The sequence below is a fragment of the Peromyscus californicus genome, unplaced genomic scaffold (genome assembly GCF_007827085.1).
Source record: "Peromyscus californicus insignis strain IS unplaced genomic scaffold, ASM782708v3 Scaffold_7__1_contigs__length_154581171, whole genome shotgun sequence".
NCBI classification, from domain to species: domain Eukaryota; kingdom Metazoa; phylum Chordata; class Mammalia; order Rodentia; family Cricetidae; genus Peromyscus; species Peromyscus californicus.
The window spans coordinates 2,506,554-2,520,755 of NW_026294595.1; the positions used below are offsets into that span (position 1 = coordinate 2,506,554).

Consider the following 14,202-nt stretch of genomic DNA (forward strand, 5'->3'; position numbering starts at 1 on the left):
TTTTTGGTTTTTTGAGACAGGGTTTCTCTGTGTACTTTGGTGCCTGTCCTGGATCTCACTCTGTAGACCAGGCTGGACTTAAACTCACAGAGATTCACCTGGCTCTGCCTCCCAAGTGTGTGCACCACCACCACCCAGTCACATTAATATTTTTTATAAAGATTAAGGTAAATTTTGTGGTAAAAAGAGTGATTGGGGAGATTTTTAAAGCATTCATAACTCAGGATTTTATTCCATACACACAGTGGTTTGAATTCCACTCCTACAACATGTTGCTAGCTTAGTAGAATGGGGCTAGTTAGAAAGCGCTCAGTTTTAATGTCCTGTGTTATAGAAGCTTCTTGAACTAGACAAAGTAATAACTATGGAAAGGTCCATCACGGAATCTTCTGAGAGCAGTGGCTTTCAGAGCCTTTGCCTTGCAGAGAGGTGTTTTCTAAAGAACTGGAGGCAAAAGATTTATCATTCTGATGGAGAGAGGCAACTACATTATTGTAGTTGAGCATAGAAATATATTTCCTTTATTGAATACTAAAATATAACTGAACTAAACCACACTCAGGTTGTCCTGGCTCCTGCATCCTGCCCAGTTTTGTTCAGCACATACACTTGGTGACTGAATCTGGCCAACTGGAAGCCCTTTGGTGTACCTCTGTGCTCGCTGCTCTCATGACCCCTATACCTTGTTGGCACTATCATATTCCAATCAAGTTTTTGTTCACACTTGGGGCTTACATTAATTCTGTGTGGAACCTTAACTTGGCCTTTTTGTCAACTCCTTTGTGATCAGGCTAATTAATTTTGAGGAAGATCAGGTTATGCCTTTCCTAATCCTTAGACTGTAGTGAATGAATTTAGTACAGACATTACCAGTATGTAGGCAATAATGTTTTTTTCCAGCAGATATTATAAATTAATTTACAAATATAGAGTTGTGTTAGAAATATTCATAAAAGTCCTTATGACTCTTCACATACAAAAATATTAAGAAAAACTTTTTATGCACCAAGTTTGAGACCATGTAGTTTCTTTGGTTATGTTTTTGCATAACAATTAATAAGCAATGGTGATAGAATTTGTACATCAAGAGGCCATTAAAATTTTCCATACATTTCTAAAAAATTTAAACTAAAGCTGTGAGTTTTAATATACAGGGGGCATAAAGCCTACCTTAAAAAAAACAACAACAAGCAAACAAAAAAAACCCACCACCACAGGGATTCCCCCGTGCCCTCCACAATTTCATGAGGTTCCTGTCTCATTAAGAACATGGTAGCATGGGAGCTTGTAGAATATTGCCTTCATTTAAGTGGTGGGCTGTTCCTGTAAATCCAACAACCATTCCCGACTGTCAGCAGCACTCTCTGAATGTGCTCAACCAATGATGACCAAGCATTTCCTGTATGATTCTCCCCACTACAAAATGATTCAAATTAAGTTACTTTAGAAATGAGGTGGTGGTGGTGGTGTTGAAACAAATTTATATACAGACAACTTTTAAAAGAATTTGATTAGAATAGTTTCTCATTAAAAACTGTAAGATTGGTCTCAGAGGTAGATCTCTGTGAGTTTAAAGGCCAGTATGGTCTACATAGTCAGTTCCAAGACATCCAAGGATAGGCAGAATCTTGTCTCAAAAACCCAAACAAAAAGAACCTGTAAGATTTCACTGTCCCGGCCCAGAGCTCCCATCCGGCCCAGAAGTGAGTGACTCAGTTCATACCCAGGGAGGCCTACCCCTAGGTCCCACCCCTGGGCCCCAGCCCTTCCAAGGGAAGGTCCACCCAACTCGGCCCCAGTTGCCAGTCAGTGGGCAGGGCTCCTGCAGGAAGGTTCCCCTTCTCTAAGACCCCCCCAGCAGACCCTGCAATCTATACACCCTGCCCCCACACCCATCTGCCTGAGACCCCTGCCACTTCCTGAGGAGACCAACCCCCAGCTCACATCTAGCCCAGAGAGCTCCCATCCAGCCCAGAGAAAGAGAGAGCTCTTATTGGACCAAGAGAGGCTTCCTGAAATGCAGAATCTGTCAGCTCTGACTGGACCAAGAGCCCTAATAAGACCAAGAATGAATCCATGAGTCACAGAATCAACTAGCTTGGGTTGACCCAAGAGCAGCTCACTGAGACACAGAAGCTCCCTGCTCCAATCAGACCAAGAGCTAAGATTACACCCAGAAGGGCCCCCTGAGACACAGACACAACAAACACAGAGTGGACCAACAGCAACTTACTCAGGCACAGGCACCTCTTATACCTATTAGATGAGGAGATGGGCAGACATCAAGGAAGAAGTACACACAACAACATAAAGAGCAACACAGCATCACCAGAACCTAGCCCTCCTCCAATAGCAAGACCTGAACATCACAAGGTGGAAGAAGCAGAAGAAAGCAACCTTAAGAATAGCATCATGAAGATGCTAGAGGCCTTTCAAGAAAAAATGAAAAATGAAATTGAGGAAAAGATAAACAAAAAAGAGGAGGAAATCAAAGAAAATAAGAAAAAGTAAAAAAAAATGAGAAGAAATCTATAAAGAACTAGAGAAAAAGATAAATTAAGAAGTGGAAGAAAACAATAAATCCCTTAAAGAAAACCATGAAAAAGCAATGAAACAGGTGAGGGAAACAGTTCAAGACATGAAAAGGGAAGTAGAAACAATGAAGAAGACACAAACAGAGCAAATGTTGGAAATATAAAATCTGAGTAAACAAACAGGAAACACAGATGCAAGCATAACCAACAGAATACAAGAGATGGAAGAGAGGATCACTGGTGTAGAGGATACAATAGAGGAAATGGATTTGTCAGTCAAAGAAAATACCAATGCCAAAAATAGTCATAACACAAAATGTCCAAGAAATCTGGGATGCCATGAAAAGACCAAACCTAAGAATAATAGGGATAGAGGAAGGAGAAGAATACCAACTCAAAGGCACAGAAAATATATTCAACAAGATCATAGAAGAAAACTTTCCCAACTTAAAGAAGGAAATGCCTATGAAGATACAAGAAGCCTATAGAACACCAAACAGACTAGACCCCCCAAAAAAGTTCCCTTGCCACATAATAATTAAACAACTAAATGTACAGAATAAAGAAAGAATATTAAGAGCAGCAAAGGAAAAAGGCCAAGTGACTTATAAAGGTAAACCCATCAGAATAACACCCGATTTCTCAATGGAGACTTTGAAAGCCAGAAGGACCTGGACAGATGTAATGCAGACACTAAGAGACCATGGATGCCAGCCTAGACTAATATACCCAGCAAAACTTTCAATCGTCATAGATGGAGTGAACAAGATATTCCAAGACAAAGCCAGATTTAAACAATACCTATTCACAAATCCAGTTCTACAGAATGCACTAGAAAGAAAATTCCAACCTAAGGAAGTCAGATACACCCATGAAAACACAGGCAATAGATAACACCCCAGCAGTAAACTCCAAAGAAGTACACACATACTACCACCAAAAGATAACAGGAATTAACAATCACTGGTCATTAATATCCCTTAATACCAATGGACTTAATTCACCTATAAAAAGACACAGGCTAACAGAATGGATATGAAAGCAGAACCCATCTTTCTGCTGCATACAAGAAACACACCTCAAATTCAAAGATAAACACAACCTCAGAATAAAAGACTGGGAAGAGTCTTTCCAATCAAATGGATTTAAGAAGCAAGCTGGTGTAGCCATCCTAATATCCAGCAAAATAGACTTCAAACTAAAATCAATCAAAAGAGATCGAGAAGGATATTACATACTAATCACAGGAAAGATCCACCAAGATGAAGTTTCAATTCTGAATATTTATGCCCCAAACACAAGGGCACCCACATATGTAAAAGAAACGTTACTAAAGCTTAAATCACACATCAAACCCAAGCATTAATAGTGGGAGACTTCAACACCCCACTCTCACCACTGGGCATATCTGCCAAACAGAAACTTAACAGAGGAAATAGACTTAACTGATGTTATGACTCAAATGGACTTAATCGATATCTATAGAATATTCCACCCTAACAAAAAAGAATATACCTTCTTCTCAGCACCCGATGAAACCATCTCTAATATTGACCACATACTTGGCCACAAAGCAAATCTCAGCAGATACAAAAAAATTGGAATAACCTCCTGTGTTCTATCAGACCACCATGGTTTAAAATTAGATTTCAACAACAACAAAAACTACAGAAAACCTACAATCTCATGGAAACTGAATAATGCTCAACTGAATCACCAATGTGTCAAGGAAGAAATAAGGAAAGAAATTAAAGACTTCCTAGAGAACAATGAAAATGAATATACCACATACCCCAAACTTATGGGACACTATGAAAGCAGTGCTAAGAGGGAAATTCATAGCTCTAAATGCACACATAAAGAAGTTGGAGAAATCTCACACTAGTGACTTAACAGCACACATGAAAGCTCTAGAACAAGAAGAAGCAAAGTCACCCAGTAGGAATAGATGCCAGGAAATAATCAAATTGAGAGCTGAAATCAATAAAATAGAAACCAAGAGAACAATACAAAGAATCAATGAAACCAAGAGTTGGTTCTTTGAGAAAATCAGCAAGATAGACAAGCCCTTATCCAGACTAACCAAAAGGCAGAGGGAGAGAGAGAGCATCCAAATTAACAAAATCAGAAAGGAAACGGGAGACATAACAACTAACACTGAGGAAATCCAGAGAATCCTCAGGTCATACTTCAAAAACCTGTACTCCACAAAACTGGAAAATCTAAAAGAAATGGATAATTTTCTGGATAGGTACCACATACCTAAGTTAAATCAAGACCAGATAAACTATTTAAATAGTCCAATAACTCCTAAGGAAATAAAATCAGTCACTAAATGTCTCCCAACCAAAAAAAGCCCAGGACCAGTTAATACCAATACTCTTTAAATTGTTCCACACAATAGAAACAGAAGGAACATTACCAAACTCTTTCTATGAGGCTACAATTACCCTGATTCCCAAGCCAAACAAAATGCAGCAAAGAAAGAGAATTACAGACCAATATCCCTCATAAACATTGATACAAAAATACTCAATAAAATACTGGCAAACAGACTCCAAGAACACATCAAAACAATTATCCACCATGATCAAGTAGGCCTCATCCCAGGGATGCAAGGGTGGTTCAACATATGAAAGTCTGTCAATGTAATACACCATATAAACAAACTGAAAGAAAAAAAACCACATGATCATCTCACTAGATGCAGAAAAGGCATTTGACAAAATCCAACACCCCTTCATGATAAAGGTCTTGGAGAGATCAGGAATACAGGGAACATACCTAAACATAATAAAGGCAATTTACAGCAAGCTGACAGCTAACATCAAATTAAATGGAGAGAAACTCAAAGTGATTCCACTAAAATCAGGAACAAGACAAGGCTGTCCACTCTCCCCATATTTATTCAATATAGTACTTGAAGTTCTAGCTAGAGCAATAAGACAACATAGGGAGATCAAGAGGATGCAAATTGGAAAGGAAGAAGTTAAGCTTTCACTATTTGCAGATGACATGATAGTATACATAAGTGTCCCCAAAAATTCAACCAAGGAACTCATACAGCTTATAAACACCTTCAGCAATGTAGCAGGATACAAGATTAACTCAAAAAAATCAGTAGCCCTCCTATATACAATTGACAAACAGGCTGAGAAGGAAATCAGAGATACATCACCCTTTACAATAGCCACAAATGATATAAAATACCACCTTGGGGTAACTCTAACTAAGCAAGCAAAGGACCTGTATGATAAGAACTTTAAGTCCCTGAAAAAAGAAATTGAAGAAGAAGTCAGAAAATGGAAAGATCTCCCATGCTCATGGATAGGCAGGATTAATATAGTAAAAATGGCAATCTTATCAAAAGCAATCTACAGATTCAATGCAATCCCCATCAAAATCCCAACACAACCCTTCACAGACCTGGAAAGAATAATACTCACCTTCATATGGAAAAACAAAAAACCCAGGATAGCCAAAAGAATCCTGTATAATAAAACAACCTCTGGAGGCATCATGATCCCTGACCTCAAGCTCTACTATAGAGCTATAGTAATAAAAACAGCTTGGTACTGGCATAAAAACCGACATGTGGACCAATGGAATCGAATTGAAGACCCTGACATTAATCCGTACACCTATGAACATATAATATTTGACAAAGAAGCCAAAACTGTACAATGGAAAAAAGAAAGCATCTTCAACAAATGGTGCTGGCATAACTGGATGTCAACATGTAGAAGGCTGCAAATAGATCCATATCTGTCACCATGCACAATACTTAAGTCTCAGTGGATCAAAGACCTCAACATAAATCCAGTTACTCTGAACCTGATAGAAGAGAAAGTAGGAAGTAGTCTTGAATGCATTGGCACCAGAGATCACTTCCTAAATATAACACCAGTAGCACAGACACTGAGAGAAACAATTAATCAATGGGACCACCTGAGAAGCTTTCATAGAGCAAAGGACATGGTCAACAAGACAAAGTGACAGCCTACAGAATGGGAAAAGATCTTCACCAACCCCACATCTGATAGAGGGCTTATATCCAGAATATATAAAGAACTCAAGAAATTAGACATCAAAATGCCCAATTAAGAAATGGGCTACAGAGCTATACAGAGAATTCTCAACAGAGGAAGTTCAAATGGCTGAAAGACATTTAAGGAATTGCTCAACATCCCTAATCATCAGGGAAATGCAAATCAAAATGATTCTGAGATACCATCTTACACCCGTCAGAATGGCTAAGATCAAAAACACTGAAGACAGCTTATGCTGGAGAGAATGTGGAGCAAAGGGAACACTCCTACACTGTTGGTGGGAATGCAAACTTGTACAGCCACTTTGGAAATCAATATGGCCCTTTCTTAGAAAATTGGGAATCAATCTCCCCCAAGACTCTTGGGCATATACCCAAGGAATGCTCAAACATACCACAAAGGCACATGCTCAGCTATGTTCATAGCAGCATTATTTGTAATAGTCAGAACCTGGAAACAACCTAGATGCCTTTCAACTGAAGAATGGATAAATAAAATGTGGTACATATACACAGCAGAGAAAAACAATGACATCATGAGGTTTGCAGACAAATGGATGGATTTAGAAAAAAATCATCCTGAGTGAGGTAACCCAGACTCAGAAAGACAAACATGGTATGTACCTACTCATAGGTAGATACTAGATGTAAAGGAAAGGATGACTAGACTGCTACTCACAACTCCAGGGAGGCTACCTAGTAAAGAATACCTAAGAAAGACACAGGGATTGTCCAATAACAGAGAAATGGATGAGATCTACATGAGCAAACTTGATGTGAGTGGGGTAATGAAGGCCAAGGGTTCGGGGAAAGAGAGCTTAGGGGAGCGGGAGGTCCCAGCTGGATCAAGAACAGAGAGGGAGAACAAGGAAAGAGATACCATGATAAATGAAGACCCCAATGGGAATAGGAAGAAGCAAGGTGCTAGAGAGGTCCCCAGAAATCCACAAAGATACCTCCACAGTAGGCTACTGGCAATGGTCGAGAGAAAGCCCAAACTGACTTACTCTGGTGATCGTATGGCTGAACACCCCAACTGTCGTGATAGAACTCTCATCCAGTGACTGATGGAAGCAGATGCAGAGATCCATGCCCAGGCCCCAGGTGGAGCTCCAGGAGTCCAGTCGGCAAAAGGGAGGAGGGATTATATGAGCAAGAGATATTGAGACCATAATTGGAAAAAGCACAAGGACAAATAGCCAAACTAGTGGAAACACATGAACTATGAACCAATAGCTGAGGAGCCCCCATGGAACTGGAGCAGGCCCTCTGGATAAGTGAGACAGTAGATTAGCTTGAACTATTTAGGAGGCCCCCAGGCAGTAGGATCAGGACCTGTCCTTAGTGCATGAGCTGGCTTTTTGGAACCTAGGGCCTATGCAGGGACCCTTTGCTCAGCCTAGGTGAAGGGAGGAGGGGACTGGACCTGTCTCAACTGAATCTACCAGACTGAGCTGAATCCCCAGAGGAGACCTTGCCTTGGAGTAGGTGGGAATGGGGGATGGATTGGGGGAGGGGTATGGGAGGAGGGAGGACAGGGGAATCTGTGACTGATATGTAAAATTAAATTAAGTATAATATTAAAAAATAAATGTTAAAAACAGAAAAAAAAAAGATTTCACTGTCAATGAAATAAATACCTAGGACACAAGCTAAAAGGGGCAGGATGCCAGATTAACCACGAGGAAGTAAAACAATGGTCTCCAGACCTTATCCCATGGATACTTTGTCTATCATGAGGCTGACATGTTTAAGAACCAATTATTTCCCATGTGTGACCTTGGTATGTTATCCAACATCTCAGAAAGATAGTCATACCTATCTCCCACACAGAATTTCGTACTTTTGATGGCTTCAGAGACCTAGCATCTTAAAACATGAGGGACTTACTGTGCAGAGAAGTGACTGAGTTGACATTCCAGATCTACAGAACAACATTTGACACAAAGCATCTCTGCAATAAGCACCTACCATTTCCAAACAGAGGTAACTTGTGAGCTGGAATCAGAAAGGGTTTGTGGCATTTGCTAGATACAACAGGAGGCAAAGGAATTGGAATTTTCTTATTTAAAAAAAATCCAGATTATCTGGCTTTCCTTGAAAAATCAGAATGCTATCATGAAAGAAATGACCAGGTGGTAAATCCCCTGTGCTTCCAGCTGCCAATGGCTTTAGTTTTTCCACCCATAAATTCAATGGCCTTTTTCCCACCAAGCTGCCTGTATACATTTGAGCTTGCTGTTCTGATAAACAAGTGAATAATAAAATAGATGCAGTTCTCACAGAGTTCTACCTACTGAGTAAGGTGCCTTTTATCTTCGGAGAGGCATACAGCCAGAGAAACCTAGAAAAGCGTGTTGGAGTCTAAGAACTACTCTGGTTACTGTGAGCATAATCAGTGGAATGTAGGATCATTCAGGAGCTCACAGAAATCAATGAAGCTCAGTCCTACCCCAGACTTCCTGAACTGAGCCTACATTCAAAACGGATCTCAAGTGTACATTTGAAGTCTGAGGAGCTCTGCTAACATATCAGAGCCATCCTGGGGATAGATGAGGCTGTTGACCATGCTGAAGTTGTAGAAAAGGCTGCTGAAGGGGCTGCTCTGGTCCCCACTGCTGCTGCCAGGGAATGGGCTGTAGTAGGAAGAAGACAGGTGGTTGCTTCCACCCACCGTGCTCAGCTGCACGGAGTCTGGAGAGCTGTCTGGGGTGGAGGTGTTGCGGAACGTGCTGGAGGGCAGCTGGGTGCCACCTAGGTGGCGGCGATTGCCTGGGATGGCTCGCTGGGTGCTCACGTTCGTGTTGCTGGGGTTTACACTTAAAGTGTTAAGGCTGCTGAAGAAAGTGTTGAGGCACAGGATGGATGCTCCAGGAGAGGAGGAAGGTACTCTTGGTGCCCTCTGGAGACTCTGGTGACTGAGATGGTCTCATCGCAGAGGAGGGGCTGTCTCCTTCTAGCTTCCCACTCACTCTTAGTCTTGAGGGTAGCCCTTCTGATTTTAATGTTCCTGAAGCTGCAGTGAGGTTGCTGTTGGCCTCAGAACGGCGCTTTCACTTCCGACGGAAGTTTCCATTGTCGAACATTTTTTCACAGTTTGGATCTAGAGTCCAGTAATTGCCTTTTCCTGGGTCTTCCTCGTCGCAGGGCACCTTCTTGAAGCAGTCATTGATTGATAGGTTGTGCAAGGAACTGGTAGATGTGGCTGAGGGTGAGCTTGCGCTCTGGAGCGCTCTGGATGGCCTTGGCGATGAGCGCCTAGGGCGGCTGTACCATCTTCATCAGGTCCTCACGGCTAGCTGTCGACAGACAGCCCAGCTCGCCCGGAGCTGCCAAGGGCTGCAGGAATGGCCCGGGAGCTGCGGGGGGGGGGGGGGGGGGGGGGGGGGGGGGCGCGGAGGGACCAGGTAGCCCGCAGCGGAGGCCGGGCCGCCCACGCCGGCCCGTTGAGTACAGGAAGGCGGGCGGTGCGGTGTAATCGGACAACCCGTAGGGCGCCCTGGAGGTCGAGGGCGCACTTGGCTGGGGGGGGGGGGGGGGGGGGGCGGGGGGACGGCGGCGGGCTGTGAGTGTACTAAGCTTTCGCTGCAGTACAGGGCCATGTCGGCTTTTCGGCGAATCGGGCTGGCCTAGGCGCCTCGGAGAGAGCATCCCTTGGAGGACCAACCTAAAGGCCCTCCCGGGCCTTGGCTGTGAGTACCGACCTGGAGCGCTGGGGAGCCGGCAATAATGTTTTTTTGTAATGAAGAGGAAATTACAACTTGGGAGAACAGAAGGCGTATAAATAGGAAAATGGTGGTCAACAGATGCTAGTTACAGAGGAAATAGGTTCCTATGTTCTATTGCTAAACAGTGTGATAAAGACAGTGATAATATACTGTATATTTTAACGGGAGAGATTTTGAGTATTTTTCACCTCAAAGAAATAATAAGCGTTTGAGGAACCACACTTCCTCTGATTTGAGCACCCCAAATTGTATGTATTTATACAAACATTACTTGGAACCCTGCAAATGGTTACTGTTTTATGTGTTTGATAAGTAATAAAGGAATTAAAAACAAAAAAATGGGCCTGGAGAGATGGATCAGTAGTTAAGAGCACTGCCTGCTCTTCCAGAGACCCAAGTTGCATTTCCAGCCCCCACAGAGCAGTTCACAACCATTTTTAACTCCAATTCCAGGGGACCCAATGTCTCTTCTGACCAGGCATGTGTGTCATGTACTTATATGCAGGGAAGCAAAGCACTCCTACACATAAAAAAAATTAAAAAAAAAAAAGCTTTGAAAAAGCTATACTTTCATTTCCAAGTCTATTATAAAATTAAATATAAAAATAAAACAGTAAGCCTTGCAGAGGACACTTATTGCTACCATGAGAAAGAGAAAAGTCTTTGTTATAAGAGGTTATAAACCTATCTAAGAAAAAGGAGCAAAAACCTGGGTCATATGAGGAATTTTAAATGTCTGTAAAACATGAATACTAGGCAAAGAGAAAATGTACAGGTGTGTTCAGAAAAACTTCCCCCAAGACTTTGAAGACTGACAATTATACAGGAAGAAAACTACTCTGGCTGAAAAATGCAGACTGCAAAAAGAAGCCTTTTCAAGAGGCACCAACTGCAGCAATTCAGAAATGGAAAGACATACGGGTGGGAGTGAGAGGCCTATGTAAGTCAGTAGGAAAGATCATGCCCATTACTGTGAACACACCTCCTGCTGAGGATATTTCTCATGGCTCCTTTCATATTCCGATTCCTCAGACTGTAGATAAAGGGATTCAGCATGGATGTGACCACAGTGTACATCACAACCACAATGACATCCATATCATTAGTGTTATTGGAAGAGGGAAAAAATATAACCCAGTAATAGCTCCATAGTACAAAGAAACAACACAGAGGTAAGAGCCTCATGTGGACAAGGCCTTGCCAATTCCCTTAATGGAGGGAATTCCTAGGATGGTGGCTCCAATGTGGCCATAAGAGACCAGAATGCATATCAATGGCACAGTTATGATCATCACTACCACAGTGAAGAAAACCAACTCCTTGATGGTGATGTCTGAGCTAGACAGCTTAAGCAGGGCAGAGACATCACAGAAGAAGTGGGGCAGAGTATTGTTCCCACAGAAAGAGAGAGACAAGCAGAAGGGTGTGCACAGGGTACAGGCAAAGGACAAGACCCAGGACACAACTACTAGCAGGACACAGAGGCTCTGACTCATGATGGTGGTGCAGTGCAGTGCAGATTGTGGCAGATGGCCACATACCTGTCACAGGCCATGGAGGTGAGAAGGAAGCTGTCAAGATCCTCAAAAGATAAGGAAAATACATCTGGGAAACACACCCAACATATGAGATGGACTGACTGTGTGTCAGAATATTCATGAGCATTTCTGGAGCTGTGACTGATAAGAAAGAGATGTCAATGAAGGCCAAGTGGCTGAGGAAGAAGTACATGGGGGTGTGGAGGTGAGAGTCCAGCCTGATGAGCAGGATGATGAGCAGGTTCCCCAGCACTGTGCCAGGAAGAGGGTCCTCTGGCCGGATGGGGAGCCCCAGGAGGATGAACTCAGATGTGACACTCTGATTATTCCTTCCGATGCAACTCATTTTCTCTTTTTCTGGAAATGAAAAATGAGATAGAAATGGGAAAAGGAAGTGTCTACAGCTATTATGTAACAAAAACTCTACCATTTTTCAGCCAGTTAGTTTGTTCGTTTCACCCCAAACCAGCAGCTTTTGGCACTACTAACAAGGTAGTGATGATCTGCTCAAGGGACACCAACCCAACATCTGATAGAGAATCTGGGAAGCACTGTTTTGGGAGTTCATGGTAGAAATCTGAGATGAGGTAATTAGACTGTATGGCCAAGTGAGTAAGAAGTAAATTTTAAAAAGTACATGTTCTGCAACCATCTGTCCACCTTAAGCATGCCTCAAAAACCACACATTAGCCAATGCCTCATTTTCAAGAGTTGGACCAAAATGAATGGACCCACACTGGATTCTTTTGATACTTTACCATACGAGGAATTAGAGATCTAGTGGAGAGTGCATGAATGTCTATGTAAGAGGCTTGGGGAATGAACCTAAAATATTGACTGGCATCACATGTAATATGGTGCCAGTTCTTTACAAATATGGTTTCACATCCAATCATTTCAGAATTCCTTTATCCTTCATGGAAAGCAGAGGAAAAGACTGTTTTTCTTTCAAATTCCTTTGTGGTGTATTTCCTCAACTCAGTCATACCATTCTTTTTCAAGTCCTTAGAAATTCTTGGCCTTTCTAGTCAAATACAGGATCTGTGAGGAAATGGAGTAAGTACTTGATATATATATCTCATAACAGAAACATTGCTTCTTTTCATTATTTCTAATCTAAATGTTTATGATGGTGTTTTTAACTGATTTTTTTCTAATTCATATTTCTAGCATTTTTTTAAATATTTCTCAATGATAACTTCTTTGTTTATCCTCCATGCCTTTTGGTCTTAGAACCACCCATGAAAATGGTCTCAATGTAATAAAGTGAACATTAAAAAGTGTCAATTTAAAAGTAGAATTCAGAGCTATGAGATTGCTCACTGCTCCCTGTCAATCTACATGGGATCCTATCCCCTGGACCCACACGGTAGAAGTGAGAAGTGACTATCACAAGTTGTCCTATGACCTCCACATGCAAGTCATCATGGCATTCACACACACACAGAGACACACACAAACACACACACATATGTGCATGCACACACACTGAATATATGTAATACAAATAATTGAAAGAATAAACAAATCCATATTTAATTATCTGCAAAGATTTATTCAATTTGAATGCTTTGTTTGAGGACTACAATGTCTTATATTATGGCTCACCATTCATTTTTGGAGATAAAATTTATATTGCTCTACAAATTTTCATACCTTGAATGAATAAAATCTCCTTTAAAATTTCTACTTTTTCAACCTAATATGTTAATTTTTAATGTGATACCCTTACCTGGGTTGTACATATAGTTATTCTACCCACTACCATGTTAACAATAAACATTTTATTATAATGAAAATGCTGATTAGTTCTCTTTTGAACATTTATATATGTTTTATGAATCCCTAGAAATGGACTCAAAAGGGGTATAGTTTCATGATTTTATCAATTACAGAGGCTAAAGTGTTGAGGACATTGAGCTCTAAATGTTCTTTAGAAAGGAGTCCTAATACACAAGCCTGCCTTTTTAAAACTATGCAGATGGGCACTCTAGTGCAGGGTCTGGTGACAGTGGGGTCAGGGCACATGAAGAACAGACAGTTTGCTCTTATGTGCAGCCTGGACATGTATCAGGTTGCAGGATTACTGAGAAACTAGATTATAGAAGTCCTTTCCAGTTTACTAGAACATTCTAGTTCCAGTCTCAGAGCAGTGGGAACTATTGGTGTACCCAAGAAAGTGCTTAACAAAAGAAGAAACCACATTTCTAAATGACCTGCTGCCTGCTGATGTGAGAGCAAATTATAAAGCAGTATTGTCCACCAGAATCCGCAGTTGCTTCAATAATTTAGACAACACCCACTTATGCTTGGATTGTGGCAGTAAAAAATGAGTGAAATTGAAGGGGTGTGGG

The 14,202-nt window shown here is 41.5% G+C and overlaps 2 pseudogenes; both read right to left on the reverse strand.

Moving 5' to 3' along the window:
* Nucleotides 1–9,073: 9,073 nt before the first annotated feature.
* On the reverse strand, nt 9,074–10,184 carry LOC128102559 (forkhead box protein I3-like; annotated as a pseudogene).
* A 1,071-nt stretch (nt 10,185–11,255) lies between these two features.
* Nucleotides 11,256–12,194, reverse strand: LOC128102560 (olfactory receptor 50-like; annotated as a pseudogene).
* Between the last annotated feature and the right edge of the window lie 2,008 nt (nt 12,195–14,202).